This window comes from Ctenopharyngodon idella, chromosome 3 (genome assembly GCF_019924925.1).
Source record: "Ctenopharyngodon idella isolate HZGC_01 chromosome 3, HZGC01, whole genome shotgun sequence".
NCBI lineage: Eukaryota > Metazoa > Chordata > Actinopteri > Cypriniformes > Xenocyprididae > Ctenopharyngodon > Ctenopharyngodon idella.
The window spans coordinates 3,448,131-3,470,894 of NC_067222.1; the positions used below are offsets into that span (position 1 = coordinate 3,448,131).

The 22,764-nt window shown below is 37.5% G+C and overlaps 2 pseudogenes; both read left to right on the forward strand.

Annotated features, from left to right (window-relative positions):
* Positions 1–1,288: 1,288 nt before the first annotated feature.
* Positions 1,289–5,186, forward strand: LOC127508506 (myosin-2-like; annotated as a pseudogene).
* Positions 5,138–11,361, forward strand: LOC127510160 (myosin heavy chain, fast skeletal muscle-like; annotated as a pseudogene).
* The last annotated feature ends 11,403 nt before the right edge of the window (positions 11,362–22,764 follow it).

Below are 22,764 nucleotides of genomic sequence, written 5' to 3' on the forward strand. Positions count from 1 at the left end.
ATAACAATTTTTCTCAATATTTTTTTATTTATTTATTTATTTATTTTTTTTTGCACCCTCAGATTCCAGATTTTCAAATAGTTGTATCTCGGCCAAATATTATCCTATCCTAACAATCCATACATCAATGGAAAGCTTATTTATTCAGCTTTCAGATAATGTATACATCTCAATATAATATAATATAATATAATATAATGGCAATCTTTATTCATGTCAGTTATATAAAATATAATTCTTCATTGTTTGTTCTGTTAGTTTTAAGTATTAAGTAATGTTAACAGATACAACTTTTTATTTCAATAATGCATTAGTAATAGTTAATCTAACATTAAAGGTACACTATGTAGCCTTACTTTTTTTGTTCAAAATTAACAATTTAAATAATGAGTCAACACATCAATTCTTCTATACTTTTCTCTTACCCTGATTCACTATGGTAAGCCTATTTGTATTTTAGACCTGTCAGGATGGTTTTTACTGGAAATTGCGTAGATACGTCACTCTTCCGCATGAATCTGGTCATATCTGTAAAGAGATAAAAGTTGCTCCAGCTACTTTGACGTGTGTATGGTGTGGGAGTGACATAGGTTAGTTGTCACAATGAGCAAGAAAGGTTGATATGGTGCAGCTAAACCTCAGGGGAGGTTTAGTTTTTAAAGAAATGGCAAGCAAAGGAGAATCTACTGGCAAAAAGGAGAACACAACAGAGCTCGTAATAAAACCAGAATAAACATTAGTTTGGCTTTTCGGAGATGGTGAGAACTGAGGGATTTGAAATGTTGTAAAAGTGATGAGTAATAAAAACGCCATCTCCACAACAGGTGAGTAAGGTATTTTATTGAACAGATAAATTGCCATATGTAGCTCTCTAACAGAATTCATTGTAAAGCATTATCTATTTTGAAGGGTCATAGAGCTGAGCACAACCGAAACAATGTTCTTCTGCAAAATGCATGCATGTTTTGTTTTACTAAAGCAAAAGTTACATAGTGTACCTTTAACTAAGATAAACAAATGCTGCAGAAGTATGCATGTAAGTTCAGTGTTCGTTAACTAGTGTAGTTAACTAATGTTAACAAATGAAACCTTATTGTAAAGTACTACTAATATATAATATAATATAATATAATATAATCAATGTTTCAAATTCCATTGCAATCGATATCCTATACTGGTGATAACTTGCAAAGGTATAGTCCTAATTTTGCATTTATTTTTGTTCTGTACTTCCTCTTGGTGTTGCATGATATTTCATATTAGTGTTGTTTTCCAGTTTTGGGTCGTCATGAGCAGCGATGCAGCTGGCCCGTATTGGGCTATTTCTGCAATCTACCTCCGCAAACCTGAGAAGGAGCGAATTGAAGCTCAGAATCGGCCTTTTGATGCCAAGACAGCCTGTTTTGTTCCTGATGCCAAAGAACTGTACATTAAAGGCATCATTCAAAACAGAGAAGGAGGCAAGGCTACAGTCCAGACCGAGGCTGGGGAGGTGAGACGCCATGAAATCGGTTTTGATTGAAGAGTCTTTAAACAGCATTACACTGCAACCCATTCCATTCAAAATACAAAGAAATGTCATTGCATAGCGACTGCTTTAGAATACAGTGACATGACATTTTCTTTGCAGACAGTGACAGTGAAGGATGAGGAATGTCACCCAATGAATCCACCCAAGTATGATAGAATTGAGGACATGGCCATGAAGACCCACCTCAAATGAGCCCACGGTGCTGTTTAACCTCAAAGATCGTTACGCAGCATGGATGATTTATGTAAGTCATGCCTCAGTTCTGAAAAATGGTCAGACTGGAGCACTTAATATCATTTTAATGAATCTCTGTGATTTCTTTCTGCAGACCTACACTGGGCTGTTCTGTGTTACTGTGAATCCTTACAAGTGGCTCCCGGTGTATAACTCAGAGGTGGTGGTGCCATACAGGGGCAAAAAACGCATGGATGACCCACCTCACATCTTCTCTGTGTCTGACAATGCATATCAAAATATGCTTACAGGTCAGTCTATTCCAGAACAACATTAGGGGAACATAATTAATTGAGGGAAAAGCTTAAAAGCTGGCTTTTATGATAAAAGACACTGTTGTTGTTTTTATACATACTTTTATATTTTTTTCTTATTTTCATACATACTTTTATATATTTTATACAGCAGTTCACTGTTAGTTCTGCACTGTCACAAAAACTCCAATTAACAATAAATGGTTAATGTTTTTGGTTAAATGTCTGAAATAAGGTCTGTTGTGAACACAAGCTCAAGATATTTTTACATTTTAGTCTACTCTACATTAGTAACACCCCCTGTTTTCCTACACTTAGGCAGTTGTTAACAAGAGGCTAAATGGGACTACAGAAGTTGCTGGAGACATTAAAAACATGTTAGGATAAAACATTCAGGATAATAAACCAGCAGGCCAATATTGCAGATGATTATGCTTAATTAATCAAAAGAAGTAGAAATCATGATGATGCTTGTCTCAATATCGGTGAAACATATCGTCACTGTCAGGCAGAAACCTCGGCTGTGTCCAAAATTGCCCACTATACCCTCATTCACTATTCCCTACATTACTCCACTAATATAGTTAATTTGAAGGAGTGAATGAAAACGAGTGAGTGAATTCGGACACTGAATGGGCTGGAAGGACTGCTGCTTTCGCATAGTTTGTGCTTGTTGTTTAATAATCATTTGAATCTTAGCAAACTGGTAGCTCCAGTAGTAATGAAAAGATTTATCTTGAACTGTCATGAAAACTAGCATGTAAAAACCATAATTAAGCAATTTAATAATCAATTAAAAAGGAATGTAAACCTGTATTATATTACGCTGTAGCCACATTGGACCAGCGGTTTGGAAAATGGATGGATGGATGATTCAGCTGTGGGCTTATCTCCATATTTTGTAATTTGTATTTATATTCATAAATTGTATTTATATTCATCATTACTATTGGTCAGCCTTTACATCTTTCTGTGGGTTTTGCATAAACTTAACCAATGAAAAATATTAAAAAGAGCTTGTGACACCTCGTAACTACACTGGATCCTCAAACTCGTAACTCCACCCGCCTCTAAGTAAATAGTTTTCTTTACTCAAGAAACACTATATATATATATATATATAATATATTTGACTAATGTTTTATGTATTTGATTGTCTTAATGTAGCATTTTATAAATGTTATTTATAACTTATACTGCCTCAGATGCGGCCGTTCTAATGATGGACAAAACACGCATGTCCAAAATTCTCTAAAATTCGCTGGTAAAAAAAACGTGTTACTCCATTTGAAGCTTGATTTTGGTAATATGTTAATAATTTAATGACACACGCAAGTGTCTGAATAAAGCCACAATATCAACTTTGACAATGCAGTGTTTAACAATAGTGTTTTTTTTTTTTCTTGAAAAACACTTTTCCTTTTCCCAACGGTGACAGTATTTTGAACATCCACTCTTGCTCTTGATATTGTTTTAAATAAATGTCACCAGTTTAAATGTTTAAAGTTAACCTGAGTTAAACATCTTCTCGAAAAAAAAAAAAATTCAGGGCGGGACTTGATTTTGTCCATGGGGAATTGATTGGATGGTTGTGGTTTGCTATTGGTGGATCTTATGTGAGTGACAGGTTGCCCCGCCCTTACACCAGTAAATGCATCATCAGATGTAGGAGGGAAGAGGGGGTGGAAGTTATTTTGATTAAGGATTATGAGGACACATGAATTTTAAAAAACAATGACATACACAGGTAAATGATTTATAATAAACACTGCAATATTCCATTAAAAAAAAGATTAGTCATTTGATTTCATTGCTACATTAAGTTTATTGTATTAACAGTTCACAGTGTGAATTCTGATTGAATTTGTTTACAAGTGCTACATTGCTTACCAACCATAATTAGTTACAGTTAATCTAACAATGGCATAATAAGAATAGTTTATTAGTATTCATGCATTATTATGATGATGATGATGATGAATAATTATTATTATGAATGATGAACCGTTGAATAATGGTATGTAGGGGTACATTTTGGCCAATCAGATTTTTAGAACTATTTTTTTTTTTTTTCAATTTGGCATCCTAACTGGTGATGTAAATGAACAGAAGTCTTTAACAAAAATTGCAAGAGCTTCCCATGATTTCTCCTTTTTATTTGTAGACCGTGAGAATCAGTCCGTCCTTGTTACGTAAGTCATGATCAATGGCCTTGACTGTGCTATAACTCTACAAATGATAGATGATGAGCTGTGAAGCTCCAGCTGTGTATCTGTGTAACTGTGTCATTTCCAGCAGAGAATCTGGTGCAGGAAAGACTGTGAACACCAAACGTGTCATTCAGTACTTTGCGACAATCGCAGTGTCTGGAGACAAGAAGACAGAGGCCACGCAAGGAAAAATGCAGGTGAGGAAATTATCATTTGTATGAACCGCAGGCTTTATTTATTTTTTTTAAATAAATTATATTTTACTGAAATCTAACATGCAATTACCCCACAGGGAATGTTGGAGGATCAAATCATTTCAGCCAACCCTCTACTTGAAGCTTTTGGGAATGCCAAAACCTGTGAGGAACGACAACTCCTCATGCTTTGTGAGTTCAGCAGTTGTGTCATATTACGTTTGTTTAAGAAGTTAATTAGCGTTTGTTTAATGTAAGCTGCAAATTCCAATGGTGTAAATTCATACAAATACACTTTGGAACATCTGGAAAACTTTCCTCTGCTGATATTGAAACATGTGAGCCTTTTTGCACATGGTCAAAATTATATTCTTTGACTTTCCACAAGGTAACTGAGTTTTTGTCCTTCTAGATTTGCTGGAGAAGTCCAGGGTGACCTTTCAGCTGGCCGAATAGAGGTGTTATCACATCTTCTATCAAGTCACCACAGGCCATAAGCCACAGCTGATAGGTGAGAGTGTCACACAAGACATTACGTGATAGCCAAATATCTTTATGCTCCTTTTCACATTTGATCTATTTTCTTCTTTTTCCTCAGACATGCTCCTCATCACAACCAATGCCTACGATTTCCCCATGATCAGTCAACGGGTTAATGAAAAATGAAAAAAATATGAGGCAAGGACTTGGTTCTGTCTGTTGGTTATTGATTGGATGGAGTCAGAATGTAAAAAAGGGGTAGGGTTTAGGCAGATGAAATGATTGGAGAAGACTGGCATATGTCACTAGAGAGAAGTCTGTCGTATCATTGGAAGATCATGTTTCATTTTGATTTTGAGGTCAAAATCTGATGAATGGATGAATTGTTCACAATAACATCAACAACATGCATTTGGGGTGGATATTCATTTCATGGTGACTTTAAGGAAGAGTCTACAATTGAAAATTTCCTGTCCGCTCTCATATCTGATTCTTGTTTTCGTAAATATGACGTGAAGTTGCACAACGGCAGGTGTGATGTCAGTGATGCCAAGAGTCATTTGTTTGTTATTCCCAACTCTGTAACCACAAAATCCACCGTCTTTTATGGACATGTGAAACATTTCTGTGAAGCAAGTATATTTTTTGTGTTGTGGCTGTTGCAGTGGCTGATAAAGTTGCTTTCCTGATGGGACTGAACTCTGCCGACTTGTTGAAAGCTCTTTGTCATCCAAGAGTGAAAGTTGGGATTGTGCATGTCACCAAGGGACAGATGGTTCAACAGGTATGTGATTTGCAATACTTCATCTCTGCTTCAGTGGCATTCTTGCATTACCTTGCCAGCACTTTACTTTTATCAACCCCACAGGTCATGAATTCAGTTATGGCCTTAGCAAAGTCTATGAGAAGATGTTTTTGTGGATGGTCATCCGAATCAACCAGATGCTGGACACCAAGCAGCCTCGGTCCTTCTTCATTGGAGTACTTGACATTGCTGGATTTGAAATTTTTGATGTGAGCTATGCATATTTGATCATTATTGTGCCAGGCTGTCATAGCTGTGGGAAGCTTTGATTATGAAAATCAAATAGGGATTCTTTAATGCTTCATGACTCATGAAAGTTAATTTGTTAACAGCTCAAGTGGATGGCAAAATGATTCATAGATTGATTGTTCTGAATTAGTTCAATAGCCTGGAGCAGCTGTGCATCAACTTCACCAATGAAAAACTGCAGCAGTTCATCAACCATCAAATGTTTGTGCTCAAACAAGAAGTGTACAAGAAGGAAGGGATAGACTGGGAGGTAATAAACTTTGGAATGGATCTGGCTGCCTGTATTGAGCTTGTTGAGAAGGTAGGCCATCATCACTGTAAATGAGCTTGTGAATGTTTTACAGCTAAGGATATTAATAGTACTCAAATGATGTACACTTTCCCAAGATTAGCACTCAGTCACAACAGTAACCTATATACAGCTGTTTTTTTTGTTTGTTTGTTTGTTTGTTTTTCTACATAAATGTAGTCCCCCTCATGGTATTTATCAAAGTATATATTTTTTTTAAAAAAGAGACTGGACTTGCAGATAATATATTAATGATAAAAAAGGCACTTAAGTGCCCTTAAAGAGAGCACACTTTCATGGCTGTTTCTCAACAAACTTACGTGCACTTTTAAAAAGTGAACTAATAACATTTTAAATCATTATGTTGTAATATTTTGTCATGCTTATTTTGATGTGTTAACTAAAATAAAGCACATGTAAAATACTTAATTTTAACGGTAATGTGTTATTTGATATTACATTTATATATATATTTTAATTGTACTAAATTGCAACTCAATAATTACAAATGTGCAATTTAAAATATATTATGGCATTAAAGTATATTTTAGTTTACAATAAATGCTTGTCAGTACATTCAGCAGTACTGTACATTTTAACCATATTTCAAAGACAATAGAAGTAATTATAAAATTACATATAAAGATGTAAGTGGGACGCTCTAAAGTTCAGCTAATTACATTTAATGTAAACTATACTACATTTTTTTTTTTTATTTAATTGCAATTAACACTAAGGGGACTGGCAGTTTAGTTCGAAACGGGGCACGGTTCGCATGAAAAATCGCTAATAAGAAAGCTGTCATGCGAACCCCGGGTGCACACCGGGGTACCGAACCCGAGACTACCCGAAGGAGGTGGTCTGAGTTCGGTTGCTCTCGAACTGTGCCGCGGTTCGCATGAATATGAAACATGGACTCGGGTGCGCACTTGTTCAGGAAGTAAAGTAACCTGCGCATGCGTTTTCGCTGATTGTAATGTATTTACTTAAAACACATGTAAGAGATGACAGTGTTGATGATTTACCTTGGATTCGAGCAGGAGTGAGCCTGCAGTGTATTCGCACTTTGCGAGTGCAATTAGAGCAGCAAATGAATGGCAATCAGCTGTCTCCTCAAAATAGGCTGCTTGCAAACAGCGGAAAAACCATCATGTGGCGCACATACAGTAAACACAAGTGTCGTTTACTCTGCTGTACATAATAGCACCACATTAATAAAAACACAATTTATTGACCCGCGTTCTGTTTTCTGTCATGCGCCGCGCACGTCTGTGATGACGTAAGATGAACGCAAACGCACCAGGATTCGATAGAATCAATTTGAGGGTGCTTTCACACTTGGTTCAATTGCCTGGACCGAACCCGAGTTCGATTGCTCCCCCCTCCCCCTGCCCCCACTGGACTGTGTTCACATTATATTATTTGGGTCCGAACCGTGGTTCGTTTGCGTCATCAAACCAGCAGCTCTTTACTCCGTTGCTTAGTAATGACGGCGCAGGAGAAGGCGGCAAAATGCATAACGTTGCTGTCCTCACTTTTATATTTTTGTTTTTGAACCGTTGCTTTTGTTCATAACGGCACTTGCCTCTATCTGCTGCGAATGTAAAACACTGAAGGCGAGCAGGAATGAGAGGCTAAACTACAGCTCTCTGCTTGTAGCACGTCAAGAAAGTGAGTGAAACACAAACACACATTTTTATCAAATAATACGGCATTAATAGCGGTTCACTTCTGCAATTTGGTACGTTTGCATTCATATCAGAAGCGAACCGTACCGGAGTTCACTTGAACCGCACCCCAGACCACCCTTTTTAAGCGGACTCAGGTATGGTTTGTGGGTGCAGACCCGAGTTCAGAAGACAGTGTTCACATCATCCAAACGTACCGAACTCTGACGTCAATCGAACCCGGGTGCGCACCAAAAGTACTAATGTGAAAGCACCAGTGTGAAACCAGACCAACGTTGTGGGGGGCACCGGGAACAATCGCGCCCGGGCCAGAGATTGTATATAATAGGGAGATAAGAGGGTCTGTATCTCTTACCATTGGAGAAAGCGTAATGGCTAACTTAATCACGTGCGGCACCTCTCAGCCTATCGTGTAATGGCAGTGACATCAGTCGCAACATTCCCTAGTCTGCCTTCTCTTGAAAAAAAATACATTTTTATCAAGCTAAAATCTACATATAGTTCCCAAAGAAAGTATTGTTTAGTGTAAAACATGCTGAAGATTAGCAAACAGGCTGTTGATTAAATAAAAATGATAAGCTATTTCCCCACAAAAGCTGTTTAATCAGCATAGTGAGCCTCTCATCCATTGACATCCATTCAAAAAACAGCCTCTGGTCTCCTTCCCTGCGTACCGCCGGGGGCGGAGCGTTAGCATTAGCCGTTACGCTTTTTTGGCTAAAGGTTGCAGGCTTGCCTTTCAGTGGCTTTGCCCGGGCTCGGGCCGTGGCAAACGAGCCCAGTGTGAAAGCCCCTTAAGCGTGACTGATGTGCTGCAAGCAGAGAGCTGAAGTGCAGCTGATCTCATTTCTGCTCGCCGTCAGCGTTCTACATTTGCGGCAGATAGACGCAAGTGCCGTTATGAACAAAACCAGTGGTTCAAAAACAAAAATATAAAAGTGAGGAGAGTAACGTTATGCATTTTGCCGCCTTTTCCTGCGCCGTCGTTACTAAGCAACGGAGTAAACAGCTGCTGGTTTGATGACGCAAACGAACCGCGGGTCGGACCTTTTTTTACAGTCTATGGTCGGACCTAAATAATATAATATGAACAGTCCACTGGGCACAGGGGAAAGGGGGAGCAATTGAACTCGGGTTCGGTCCAGGCAATCGAACCAAGTGTGAACGCACCCTAACAATAACTTGTACATTGTAAACCTTTGTAAAATAAGCAATACATGTGTTTAATGCCCCAAATTTCAAAATGTACAGTGTTTCAGTTTATCAGGTTTCCATCAGGTTGAAGCGTTGCACTTGTTTAAACACTTTGTTGCACACTTTGACTAGAATTTTACTTCATAAATTCATAAATAGCATGTACCAAGTCTGATTTTCCAAGTGTACTCTTGATTATTTTGTCTGCCAGCCAATGGGAATCTTTTCCATCCTTGAAGAGGATGTTTCCAAAGACAACTGACACCTCCTTTAAGAACAAGCTGAATGAACAATGCCTTCCAAAAGCCCAAGCCAACCAAAGACAAGGCTGAGGCTCTTTTCTCCTTAGTGCACTATGTCGGCACTGCCGACTGCAAGATCTCCAGGTGGCTGGACAAAAACAAGGACCCGTTAAATGAGTCTGTTGTTCAATTGTACCAGAAATCATCAGTGAAGTTGCTGGCTCACCTCTACGCATCCTTTGCTTCCGCTGAAGCAGGTAAATCATTCAGAAACATTAGAGGAAAAACTAAACTGATTTATTCATTAATCTATCACTTTTTTGCTTCAAAGAGGCCAGCAGTGGAGGAGCAGGAGGCAAAAAGACAGCCAAGAAGAAGCGAAGTTCTTTCCAGATGGTCTTAGCTGTTTTCAGAGTATAAACACTCACAGGAAAATCTGGGCAAGCTAATGACCAATTTACGAAGCACATATCCCCACTTTGTGCACTGCCTGATCCCCAATGAGGTGAAAACTCCAGGTACACAAATATGACTCAACTCAGCACTGCATAGCTGACTGAAATGATAAAAAAATTCTGTTAGTCAGTATAACACAATTTAATTGTATTTTAACCATTGGTTCACACAGGGATAATGGATACACCAGTTACGCTGTAAAGGCGTCAGGATCTGTAGGAAAGGTTTTCCAAGTAGGATCCTTTATGCTGACTAAAAGCAAAGGTAATTTCACTAGAATAATCAATGCATTTGCTTTTGTATTGTCTGTGGAATACTTGATTGAACACTGTATAATTGACTATTGTCCCAGTCAGCTGATTTCCCATATAGCTGTGCCAGTTTAATGTTTCTCATAACACCACACAATCTCTTTCCTCTCTCATAATAATAAGCATTGGGGTCCTATAATAATGACCAGCTTACTATTCATTTCCCTTACAAATCTAAGATTTATGATGTCTATTACTTCATGGTCATAGATACAGAATCCTTAATGCCAGTGCGATCCCTGAAGGACAGTTCATCGATGGAAAGAAGGCCTCAGATCCCAAAAGCTCTTGGGATCAGTTGATATTGATCACACACAGTATAAGTTTGGCCACACAAAGGTCAAGTCATCTTCATTTATATAACACTTTTCACAATACATATTGTTTCAAAGCAGCTTCACAGTGACAATAGGAAAACTCTTATCGAGCTAAAGTTGGTTTTTGATTGAATCACTTCCATTGTAAAAATTGTTAATTATTACTTTAGGGGCCAATTAAATGACACCTTTCCTACTGAAAAACTGAATACCTTTAATGCATTCTTACATATTTAGTCTATAGGTTTGCGTGTTTGAGTGTGTATGTGCTCAGAAGCTTGGTCTTTTTAAAAAAGTGATATTTGCCAAATTATTTACTGGTCCGCATAATACAGAAAAATTAGTTGTGTCCGCGGATCTATGCGAACTGGAATAATTTTGATAACGTTTTATCTATACATAGGGAAAGGAAAGGGAAATGGGCCTTCGCGGGGGATAAATTAGTTGAAACGTCAGGGTTGCGTTATCATCCTGTCTAGATGCAGGTCCTTCATCTCATCTGGATACGGCCTGGATCTGGCAGGCTGCAGCAAACCTCGGGGTAAACAGAGAGAGACTAATATTAGCGTAGACGTCATTCTTCTTATGATGTAGTGAGTACATCAGGTGTTATGGGAAGTGTTCCCGGTGTCACACTACTTTATCTTCTTACTGGCCTCAATCTGTTATCATCCTTGAAAAATATTATTGTAAACGTCCACATTACATCCTGACACTTAATTCATCTAACAGGTGTTTTCCAAAGCTGGCCTACAGGGGACATTAGAGGAAATGTGTAATAAAAAATTGCCATTATTGGTATCCTGCATCCAGTCCCTGTGCCGAGGATATCTGATGAAGAGTTTGAGAAAATGTATGCTCAAAAGTACATTTTCAGAAACTTCAAATTAATCAAATGAGGATTTGATGTTATATACTCTTATACACCTGTCAGACATCAGTTTATTTAGAGTCAATGAGATACTATTTGATATATATATATATATATATATATATATATATATATATATATATATATATATGTGTGTGTGTGTGTGTGTGTTTGTGGTTTTAGTTAACTCCAATAACCCTGATGTACAAGACTGTCTTTTTTCCAGAGATGCCATTTATACTTTGCAGTACAACCTCCGTGCATTTATGAATGTAAAACACTGGCCGTGGATTAAGCTGTTTTATAAGATAAAGCCTCTCTTGAGTGCTGAAACAGAGAAAGAGATGGCCACTATGAAAGGAAGAGGACCTTGCTAAATCTGAAGCCAAACGCAAAGAGCTAGAGGAGAATATGTTCTCTTTGATACATGGGAAGAACATCCTGCTCTTACAAGTCCAAGCTGTTAGTGATTATGCTTCCTAACTCATTTATATGTGTAATGTGTTTTCAATATCTTAGCTTTTTTTAAAAAAAACAAACAAACAAACAAACAAAAAACATACATTTGTTGGAGCCATGGCTTAATAATAAGTAAATCACTGAGCTGTGGGTGTCACAAGTTCATTATTTCCTGACCACTTCTTGCTATCGCTTTTAGGAAAAATAACAAAAAGCAAATCTAATTCAACACTATTGACTACCTTTCATTCTGCTGCTCTCATAGGACAGTGAGAATCTCATAGATGCTGAAGAGCGGTGTGAAGGGCTAATAAAAAGCAAACTCCAGCTAGAGGCCAAGCTGAAAGAGCTTACTGAAAAACTAGATGATGAAGAAGAAATCAATTCAGAGCTGACAACTGAGAAAAGGAAACTTGAGGATGAATGCTCTGAGTTGAAGACATTGATGATCTGGAGCTCATCTTGGTTAAAGTGGAGAAGGAAAAGCACACAACTGAGAATAAGGTTTGATTACACCCTGGTATACCAACATTTTGCCAAAATTAACCCCCAATTGTCAGTTTTTACAGACAAACAATGTATCTTGACAGGTTAAAAACGTTACAGAGGAAATATCGGTAACACTTTACATTAAGGTTCCCTTTGTAAAGGGTTTATAAAGGTGTTTGTTAAAGGGGTGGTATTATGCCACTTTTACAAGATGTAAAATAAGTCTCTGATGTCCCTAGAGTGTGTATGTGAAGTTTTATCTCAAAATACCCTACAGATCATTTCTTATAGCATGATAAATTTGTCACTTTTTGAGGGTGAGCAAAAACGCTCTGTTTTTGTGTGTGTCCCTTTAAATGCAAATGAGCTGCTGCTCTCAAAAGGGGGCGGAGTTTCAGGAGCTCATGTTAGCACTTAGCAGAGCCTCACATTACCTCACGCAGACGCACTGAAAATATCAGAAACTGTTCAGCCTTTTATGTTCAAAACGGAGTCGGACAATGATTGAGAGACTCAAGAAGAAGTGACAACATTTTGAAACCAACAGGACGCTTCTGAATGGTTAGTTGATGAATTTATGTAGCTGATGTGGAGTTAACTATCTTAAAGTCATTGATTGCATATTCTGTTATGATAATCTATAAATCGCTCATGTGGAAACTGTTGTAAGATCCTACAGAGCCAGAGAATATATGCTGTATGAAGACAGAACATGTATAGTTTAGTTTAATTATGGTTATAACTTGTCATTTCGTCACCTTGCGTTTATGACATGCTATTGCATTTGTGTTACGTACTGTAATGCAGTAACATGACCTCACCTCTTTTTTGCGTGTTCTCGGGGGCAGGGTTTATGTAAATTTTAGGGTTAGTGATGTCACCAGCCCAGGAAGAAGCTTGTTGTAGTCCCTATCAGCCATTTGTTGTAGTCCTTAAACAGAATTCTTTAAAAGACAATATCTCCGTTTGCATTGAACTTTCAGTGCTGTAACTTTGCAGATACTGTTTATGCTCAAGCAGCAACATTACACACTAACTAAAGTGAAAAAAGAGAAATTACAATGAACCACCCCGACTAAACTTATTTACAAATGCATTATAAGTCGTTGATAAGCAGTTGTAACTGCATGAATTAAAAGGGTGACTTTAACGTAATACCTGCCAAATAGTGAGTCATTTTTAACTCGCATGTTATAAATGCTTAATAAATGTATTTATTCACACATATTTTACTTTGTTACTTAATGTTACAAAAATTTTATTACATTATTAGTTACCTGTGAACCCTAATGAATGGTGAACCATTTATTCATGAGTTATAAATGTTAGTAATCTGTGAAAGCGAACCTTAATGTAAAGTGGAGACACGTGAATCATGTATTTATTTATCAATGACTTATAATGCATTTGTAAATAAGTTATTAGTCATTAACAAACACCTTTATAAACCCTTTACAAAAGGAACCTTAATGTAAAGTGTTACCGAAATATCTAGTCAAGATGCAAATCTTGCAAAGCTAACTAAAGAAAAGAGAGCCCTTCAAGAGGCGCACCAACAAGTTCATCATGATCTCCAGGCTGAGGAGGACAAGGTCAATACTGAGACAAAAGCCAAAACTAAGCTTGAACAACAAGTGGGTGACGTGAGTATGGCAATCACACACAAACTATATACAGTAAAAAAAAGTACATTTGAGAGTTGTACTCTAAAGCCCAAAGTATAGTTCTGTTTTTATGCCATACGCAATGGTCTGTGCACTGTGCGCAAAGCAAATTCTGTCACCAGAATAGTATGCACATACTTTACGCGTGTCACCTGAAATCTTTGTAACCATGCATACTTTGTACATGCAGGTCACACCTGCGCATTGAATTTGTTTTGCGCTAAAGTTGTTCCACGGTGGCAACACTGGCCCGGGCCGTTGTTTCACAGTAGAAAACGAAACTAAAGAGAGTGAACAACAACAAAATACCTCCGGTATTATAACACACACTATAACACACACATGCACTGACAAGCACTTGTGTGAGGGAGTTATGAAATAGCTGCGACTTTAGTTTAAAAGAATACAAAGACATTTTTATCGGTCATAACTTCTGGAGAAAAATAGCACAGACACTGGACAAAGATGAAACTTTCTGGAGTGCATGTGTCGACCGCCTGCGTTCACGCACACTATAAAATGGAGTAAGGCTACGCGTTCGACTGTACACATACACTAGCGTACTTGTAAAATAATGAAGTATACTTTGGGCTTAAGGGCCAGATTTACTAACTCCTTAAGACTTACTAACTGATGCTATTCATCGCACTGAGGAACTTGATGAGACATATGTTGATGAGGCATATGTTCGCAACTTAAAGGATTAGTTCACTTCAGAATTCAAATTTCCTGATAATTTACTCACCCCCATGTCATCCAAGATGTTGTCTTTCTTGAGTCGGATAGAAATTAAGGTTTTTGAGGGAAACATTCCAGGATCTTTCTCCATATAGTGGACTTCGACGGGATACAACAGGTTGAAGGTCCAAAATTCAGATTTAGTGCAGCTTCAAAGCGCTGTACACGATCCTAGCTGATGAATAAAGGTCTTGTCTAGAGAAACGATCGTTGAATGGTATGGAGTAGACAACAACATCTGGACTGCTGGTTGACCACTAAATTTTGTGTTTATATGTAGTCTGATGAGGACAAGAAGACTGTTAACGGACTTCAGCACCTGGTATAATAAGCTTAAGATAAAAGTTAAGGCCTAGAGACAAGCAGAGGAGGCTGTAAGTCAAAATATGTCTGACTTTATAAATGCTCAACTCTGAAAAGCTCACATGTGTGGATGCCTATATGGCCCAAAACAATGACATTGACATTTTTTAAGATATGTCAGTAAAAGTTTCTTTCAGTTAAAGTCTTTCAGCTCAAACATACATTTTAGTCTAGGACTAGCTTAAGCCTTGTCTGTGAAACCGGGGGTAAATATTTTTTATAAGAGCTATAAAAGCTAATGTCCATCTAGAATGGTGGAGAAAGGCCCAATATGAGCTTGAACAGGCTAAGGAGAGAGCAGACAACAATATGAGTCTCAAGTCAACAATATGAGAGCAAGGAGCCGGGATCTGGGATCTGGGAGCAAAGGTCAGTGTTTTGGTACTCTTGAGCTTTAAGATTTTTTTTCATAATGTGTTCTGCAATGTGGGATGAAAAGTGGGGCAGATTAAAAAAAAAAAAAAATCTTTGTAAACAGGGGCAAGAAAACTGAATGGAGTAAAGGGTTCATAGTCCATGTGTCTTTACTTAAAAAAAAGTAATGAAATCAGCATGTCTGGAACAGTTACTTGTGACAGTTTTTCTGAGTACAGTCATCATGCTAAACAATTTAATGCTAACATGGCAGAAGGTGAAAGGAAAAAAGGAAAAACAGTTGGATCTGTCATGTGACTATGGGAATAAACCTCAAATAAAAATGCAAATCAAAAAAGGTGTGCTGTGTGGAGGGTCTGTAGATCAGCGGTTCCCAAACCTGTCCTGGAGGACCCCCAGCCCCTGCACATTTTGTTTGTCTTCCTCATCTATCACACCTGATTCAACAATGAGCTCATTAGTAGAGACTGCAAGACCTGAAATGGGTGTGTCAGAAATAGGGAGACATACAAAATGTGCAGGGCTGGGGGTTTGGGAACCACTGCTGTAGATACTATTGCTGTCACTTCTCACTCACTCTTCTAGGGTAACAGTGACCACCTACTTTTTCAGCAAGTATTTTCCCATTCATTTTCTACATAAGTTGTGTGAAAAAAATCTGGGTAAAAAAAAAAAAAAAAAAACTATTTAAAGACTAATTAAATTATTTTACTGAACCTAATTATTTGAAGTTTATTGCTAAATACTTGAACAATTACACACGAGTTGTTTGAGGTTAGAGAGATATTGACTTGATTACTTCATTCATAGTGCTTTTTGTGAGTGGGCAGTCACTGCTGAGTTCTTTTGGCGCTATTTCCATGGGAACTGGTCTATGGATCTCTTAGGATTGTGGGTAGTGTAGTTCTTCACAGGGAATTTATCAACTTTTTATTTTTTCCAAATAAAGTTGAAATCATACTTGTGACGTCCTAAGCAAATATTGTACCATATTCTATCATCTCTACAGATAAATACTAAAATAACTATACCACCAAATTTGACCACGTTTTATCTGGTAATAAGAATCACACAGATTAACATAATCTAATCACAATTCCATTCATTTCAGCTTACTTTCATTATTTTATACAATTATTTCAATTTAAGGAAAAACATTTTCATGATGTTCATTTAAGAGCTAACTTTCGGGCATAATTTGGTACATTTGATCATTTAAATGCATACAAGTCCGCTAGACTTACAGTACCCTTAATATTCTATTTCATAGTTTTTAATATACTATTTCATACTTACTGTACATCATGACTTGCAAATGATTATTTTTAAAAGTAACCAGTCCTCATTTTCCTTGCTCTTTATGTTGCTTGTGTTTGGACCAAAAACTTCTTCACGTAATAACCTAGAATATTGTCTAACACTTGATGGCTGCTCTGTTAAGTCTTCGTCGTCAGTTAGGAACCTAGGTGTGCTCTTTGATACCAATCTCTCATTTGAAGGCCATGTTACTAGCATCTGTAAAACCGCATTCTTCCATCTTAAAAATATATCTAAACTACGACATATGCTCTCAATGAAAAATGCAGAACAGTTAGTTCATGCGTTCATGACCTCAAGGCTAGATTACTGTAACGCTCTACTGGGTGGTTGTTCTGCTCGCCTGATAAATAAACTACAGCTCGTACAAAATGCAGCAGCTAGAGTTCTTACTAGAACCAGGAAGTATGACCATATTAGCCCAGTTCTGTCAACACTGCATTGGCTTCCTGTTAAACATCGTATAGATTTTAAAATCTTGCTAATTACTTACAAAGCACTAAATGGTTTAGCTCCCCAGTACCTGAGCGAGCTCCTAATTCATTATAGTCCTTCACGTCTATTGCGATCTCAGAATTCAGGCCAGCTGATAATACCTAGAATATCAAAATCAACTGCAGGTGGTAGATCCTTCTCCTATTTGGCACCTAAACTCTGGAACAATCTTCCTAGCATTGTTCGGGAAGCAGACACACTCTGTCAGTTTAAATCTAGACTAAAAACGCATCTCTTTAACCTGGCATACACATAACACATTACCAATTTATATTTCCAAATCCGTTAAAGGATTATTAGGCTGCATAAATTAGGTCAGCCGGAACCGGGAACACTTCCTATAACACCTGATGTACTCGTTACATCAGAAGAAGAATGGCATCTACGCTAATATTAGTCTTTCTGTTTATCCCGAGGTTCACCGTAGTCAACCGGATCCGGGCCGTATCCAGGTGAGACCAAGGACCTGCACCTTGACACGACCACAACGCAGCCCTGAAGTATCAGCAGAGATTGAGTCAACTAGATCATCCCCTGTGAAGGCCTCATCGACACGACAGCCACGACACAGTTCCTCAACAACCGTCCATACCGGCGTGATGAATACGATCCTCAATTGGATGGAACTGAAATAAATACTTTTAATGTTGCGATCCTATTGGACTTATGATAGCAACCTGAATTGTAACAAAGCACTGTTGGCCAGAGGAGAACTGGCACCCCGACTAAGCCTGGTTTCTCCCAAGGTTTTTTTCTCCATTTTAACACCAATTTGCCACTTGTCTGCCACCTGATGTCACCTGATGGAGTTTGGGTTCCTTGCCGCTGTCGCCTCTGGCTTGCTTAGTTGGGGACACTTGACTTGACATTTTGATATTCAACAGTGCTTTTGATCTGCCTGCATTGACACTATTCTTTAAGAGCTGCTGTGCAGTCAAACAATGTACCAGTTATCAATGTAAAGCTGCTTTGACACAATCTACATTGTAAAAAGCGCTATATAAATAAAGGTGACTTGACTTGACTTGACTTGTGTTGATACAAGTTTAAGCAGTGGACACTCAAGCTTTTTTTTTTTTTTCTTTCATAATTTTCTTGACATGAAATTCATATCCACATTTACAGTGTTTTAATAGTTACTTTGCAAAGCTGCACCGGGCATAAGCATTCACAAACACACTAAAAACAAGTCATGACAACTTCCCATACCCTGAAATTACAGTAATGTTGCACCCAAAGAAACGAATATTTTTTATATTAATAACATACCCCCAAGAGTATTCTTTTTTTTAAACCTAAAGCTTTTTTTTACACCCTTTCATGCAGCCCAGATTTTTGCAATGTGTAGTTCTTGTGCATATCAAACAGATTACAGGGAGGTGAAAAATGCTGAGCTGAGATATTTTAAAATCACACAGAGAGGAAAACTCAACTTCAGTGGGTTCCTGAAAAATATTTTGACCTCTATAGGGGCAGTGTTTGAGAAATGGCTGCATTTATCATGGCATTTAATGGTTCAGCCAGCTGTATACATTTTGTTCAATCTTGAAATCTAATAAAACTTTTGCAAAAGTAAAACAAAAACATAACTATTAAATGTTTAATTGATGTTAACAGCTGCTAATGTGCTTTTTGAAGAACATTTTCTTCGCAACGCCTGAAGAACATGAAATGTTCTGACCAGGAAAATAAAGTATGTCAGTGTTACAGTAGTAAAATATTGCTGCAACAGATTTGTGTTATTATTCTAACACAAAGGTTTAGTTCATCCAAAAATTAAAATTGTCATCATTTACTCACCCATGTCGTTTCAAACCTGTAAGACTTTCATTCATGTTCGAAATAGAAAAAAGTTTTCTGTCCCTCCATAGACAGTCCATGCAACTACCACTTTGATGCTTCAAAAAGTTCATAAAGAGATCGTAAAACTAATCCAAATGAATCGAGTGGTTTAGTCCAAATTTTCTGAAGAGATTCTATCGCTTTATATGATGAACAGATTGAATTTAGGCTTTTATTCACATATAAACATTCATTGACGCACATATCAGATATGGTAAACGGAAGCTCAAGCATGCAAACCAATGAGGTTCATTCTTGTGTGCCACGATCTATCTCTATGAACTTCATGAAGCATCAAAGTGGCAGCTGCTTGGATTGTCGATGGAGGGACAGAAATATCTCAGATTTCATTTAAAATATCTTCATTTGATGAAGATGAATGAAAGTCTTACGGGTTTGGAATGACATGAGGGTGAGTAATCGTTTTTTTTTTTACTTTTACTTTCCCTTTAACTCATTCAGACCTATACCAAAAATGTAGGCTAAATACTGCACATAAAACCTCAAAGATGTTGAATATTACCTATTAAGTTGACATTATATGTCCTAACTTGTACGAAATGTCATATATATCAAGCCCAGCAATTTCTCTGCAGCTTTCTTGTTGTTTATCATAAATAGGATTAATAAGAATAATTATCTAAACAACTTAAGATGTCCTAGTGCAGGGATGCTCAGTTCTGTTCCTGGAGATCTACCTACCAGCAGAGATCAGGTCCTGATCCAACACACCTGTCTATAATAATAAAGTGCTTCTGAAGATCTTAGCTGGTTCAGCTGTGTTTGATTACAGTTGGAGCTGAACTTTGCAGGAAAGTAGATCTCCAGGAACAGGATTGGGCACCCCTGTCCTAGTGGTTAGATATAATGAAACATACCTGTGTTTTTAGTGTCAGCATGAATTGAGCACAGCACATTTATAGACTGCTTGTAATCAAATTAGACACAAACTTGTTCTGTTTTTTCCTATGAATCAAGGACAATGAATTATTCATGATGTATTTTATTTATTTATTTTATTTTTTGCAGCTGCATAAGTATTCATGAATGAAGGGAATGAGGATATCGGGTATATCAGATGTTAAAGAGCGCAGCAAGGTATAGGTAGTCTTACAGAGTCAGAGTTTTGGGTATAAAATCTTACTGCATCTTCTTCTGGCAAAGAATCACCCATTTAGACAGGAAGGAGCCATATGATTGATTTGTAAACAAAACATTAAGGAATGGGTGAATCAGAAATAAATGATGGCACAATAATTGACCATTTATTGTAGAAATTAGTGGAACATATGGACTTTGTGGTCAGACATTCCAGCGGTCCAAAAGTAATAATCACTATTATAATTTATCTTTGAACACAAAGCAAAATATACAGTTCTGCTCAAAGTTGGCTTGCTAGTTAGTGCTTCAAATAAAACTGTGTCTTTCAAAATCCCAGTGCCATGGACATTCAGATTGGAGCTTGTGATGTTGGAACCATTTTTATGTAGAACAGCACAGATGGTCTGTTAGCAGACCATGGGGCTTCATCTGAGGTCGAAATTTTGGACAGATAAGTTTGGAAAATTCCACATGGAATCGGAGATTAATTTATGTGCAAATTTAGTTTGGAGTGTAGTATTGTATATCACACACAAAATAATTCAAAACTGTTGAAAGTTCTAGAGCTTATGTATTGCTCATATTAATAATCTAGATTGCATGGTGAATTACACCCACGTGGATATCATGGAATACTCATTTACCACCTCTCATACAGCATAGCCAGCAGTTTCAGCTCCTCAACACACTCTGTTAAAAGCTCTTTGCTTTTCAACATTCACATAGTGTCTGGAGAATAGTATTATGAGATCAAGCTATATGTGTGAAAAAAAAAGTTAAAATGAAGAAAGGATACAATGCTGTTTTGATTTTAATATGTGAAATACAGTAACTGCATTTGTGTTATCACCCTCATCTTAAAGGGATAGTTCATCCAAAAATGAAAGTTCAACTTTTTGAAGCGTCAACATGTCAGTTTCGTAGCCGTTTACGGAAAGACAGAAAGCTCTCAGATTTCATCAAAAAGATCTTCATTTGTGTTCATTTTTGGGTGAACTGTCCCTTTAAAGGGACAGTTCACCCAAAAATGGAAAATTTTGTCATTTACTCACCCTCATATTGTTCCAAACCTATATGAGTTTCTTTCTTCTTTTGAACACAAAATAATATATTTTAAAGATTGTTGGTAAAAAAACAGTTGATGCTTTTGACTTTCATAGTATTTTTTTTTTCTATCCTACTATGGAAGTCAATGGCTACTATCAACTATTTGATTACCAACAGTCTTCCGAGATCGAGAGTTGAAAATGTTCAACTTAGGGTAAAACGCAGCACTCATCACTGTCACTTTTTACCCAGCCATCCAATCACAGTGGAGGACGGGCGGGACAAATACCACACCAACCAACCGTCACATTTTGCTTGTACAATGAAAACGAATGACAACCAAAGCACATATCTTCATCCAAAACTAGTGCCAGAGCAAGTGTGACATTGTGTTGACATTTTTATATTCAGAAACAAACTATTAGCAAAATCAGATACTTGTAACAGTTCCGCAGATATTTCAACAAGATCTCAGGGCAATTCACGAGGTGGCTAATTCGTACAAATTCATACGACCTCACACGAATTAGTATGTTTTTTGCTAAATCATCGTATTTTACGAGTTGCCAAATTCGTATGAATTCGTACGAATGACCCTGCCCCTAAACCTACCCGTCACTGGGGTTAAGACAAATCGTATGAATTAGTACAAGTGAGGTTGTACGAATTAGCCACCTTGTAAAATACGTACGTATTGGTCATGAGATAGCATTGGATATTCCATATCATTGCACATACATCTCGACTGAAGAACAAAAAAAAAACTCTGTACTGCCAAAACACTCTCAAGAGCCCGCAGCAAGGTGTTTTCAGAAGAGCACTGGTGTTTTCAGCTGGCTAAAAATGCTTTGGTAGACACATGGCCTAATTCAATTGTTGATCCTGTTTTTTTAAAAAGTTTCAGCTTTTAAGACATCTTGTGGCCCCGTTGGAAGTTTGCTGAGGCCCACCTATGAAAACCACTGCCTTAGTAGATTTATAAAAATCCCGATATGTAACATTTACTGAACAATAGTAGCCAATCAGATTTTAGCTGACTCACTTGGCACACACAATTGAAGCAAATTAACCGACTGCCTGCACAAAAGACTCTAAATGGATGAGTGACAGAGGATTGTTTGCTGTGTCTTCATAGGATCCCCTCTTTGACACAGCTGTTTTACCCTCTCTACACTGAAATGGAGCCCACGAGTATAGATAGCAGTGCTTGAGACTGGCTTTCTGGCGTCATCGTCTTATCAGGTCTAATTTAGACACCCAGCTTTAATCAGTGGTGCGGCTGTTCTCACCTTTAATTATGATTGTGTTAATTAAAACTGGCCAAGTTTACTTCAGACTATAATGTCACAGTAAGGTGATTTTGCAGCAGGGGCAGCTTTGACTAAGCTTGGTGGAGGGAAACGATACAGGAAGGCTTTTGTTTCAGGCTAATTAATCGCTTGACTTCTCATGACAGGCGTGTAGTTTCAGACTTGCCGCAATTTGTCAGTGCCAAGATTTACAGGGTACCATTGCATCTACAAGAACACATTCAACACATTGTGACTGA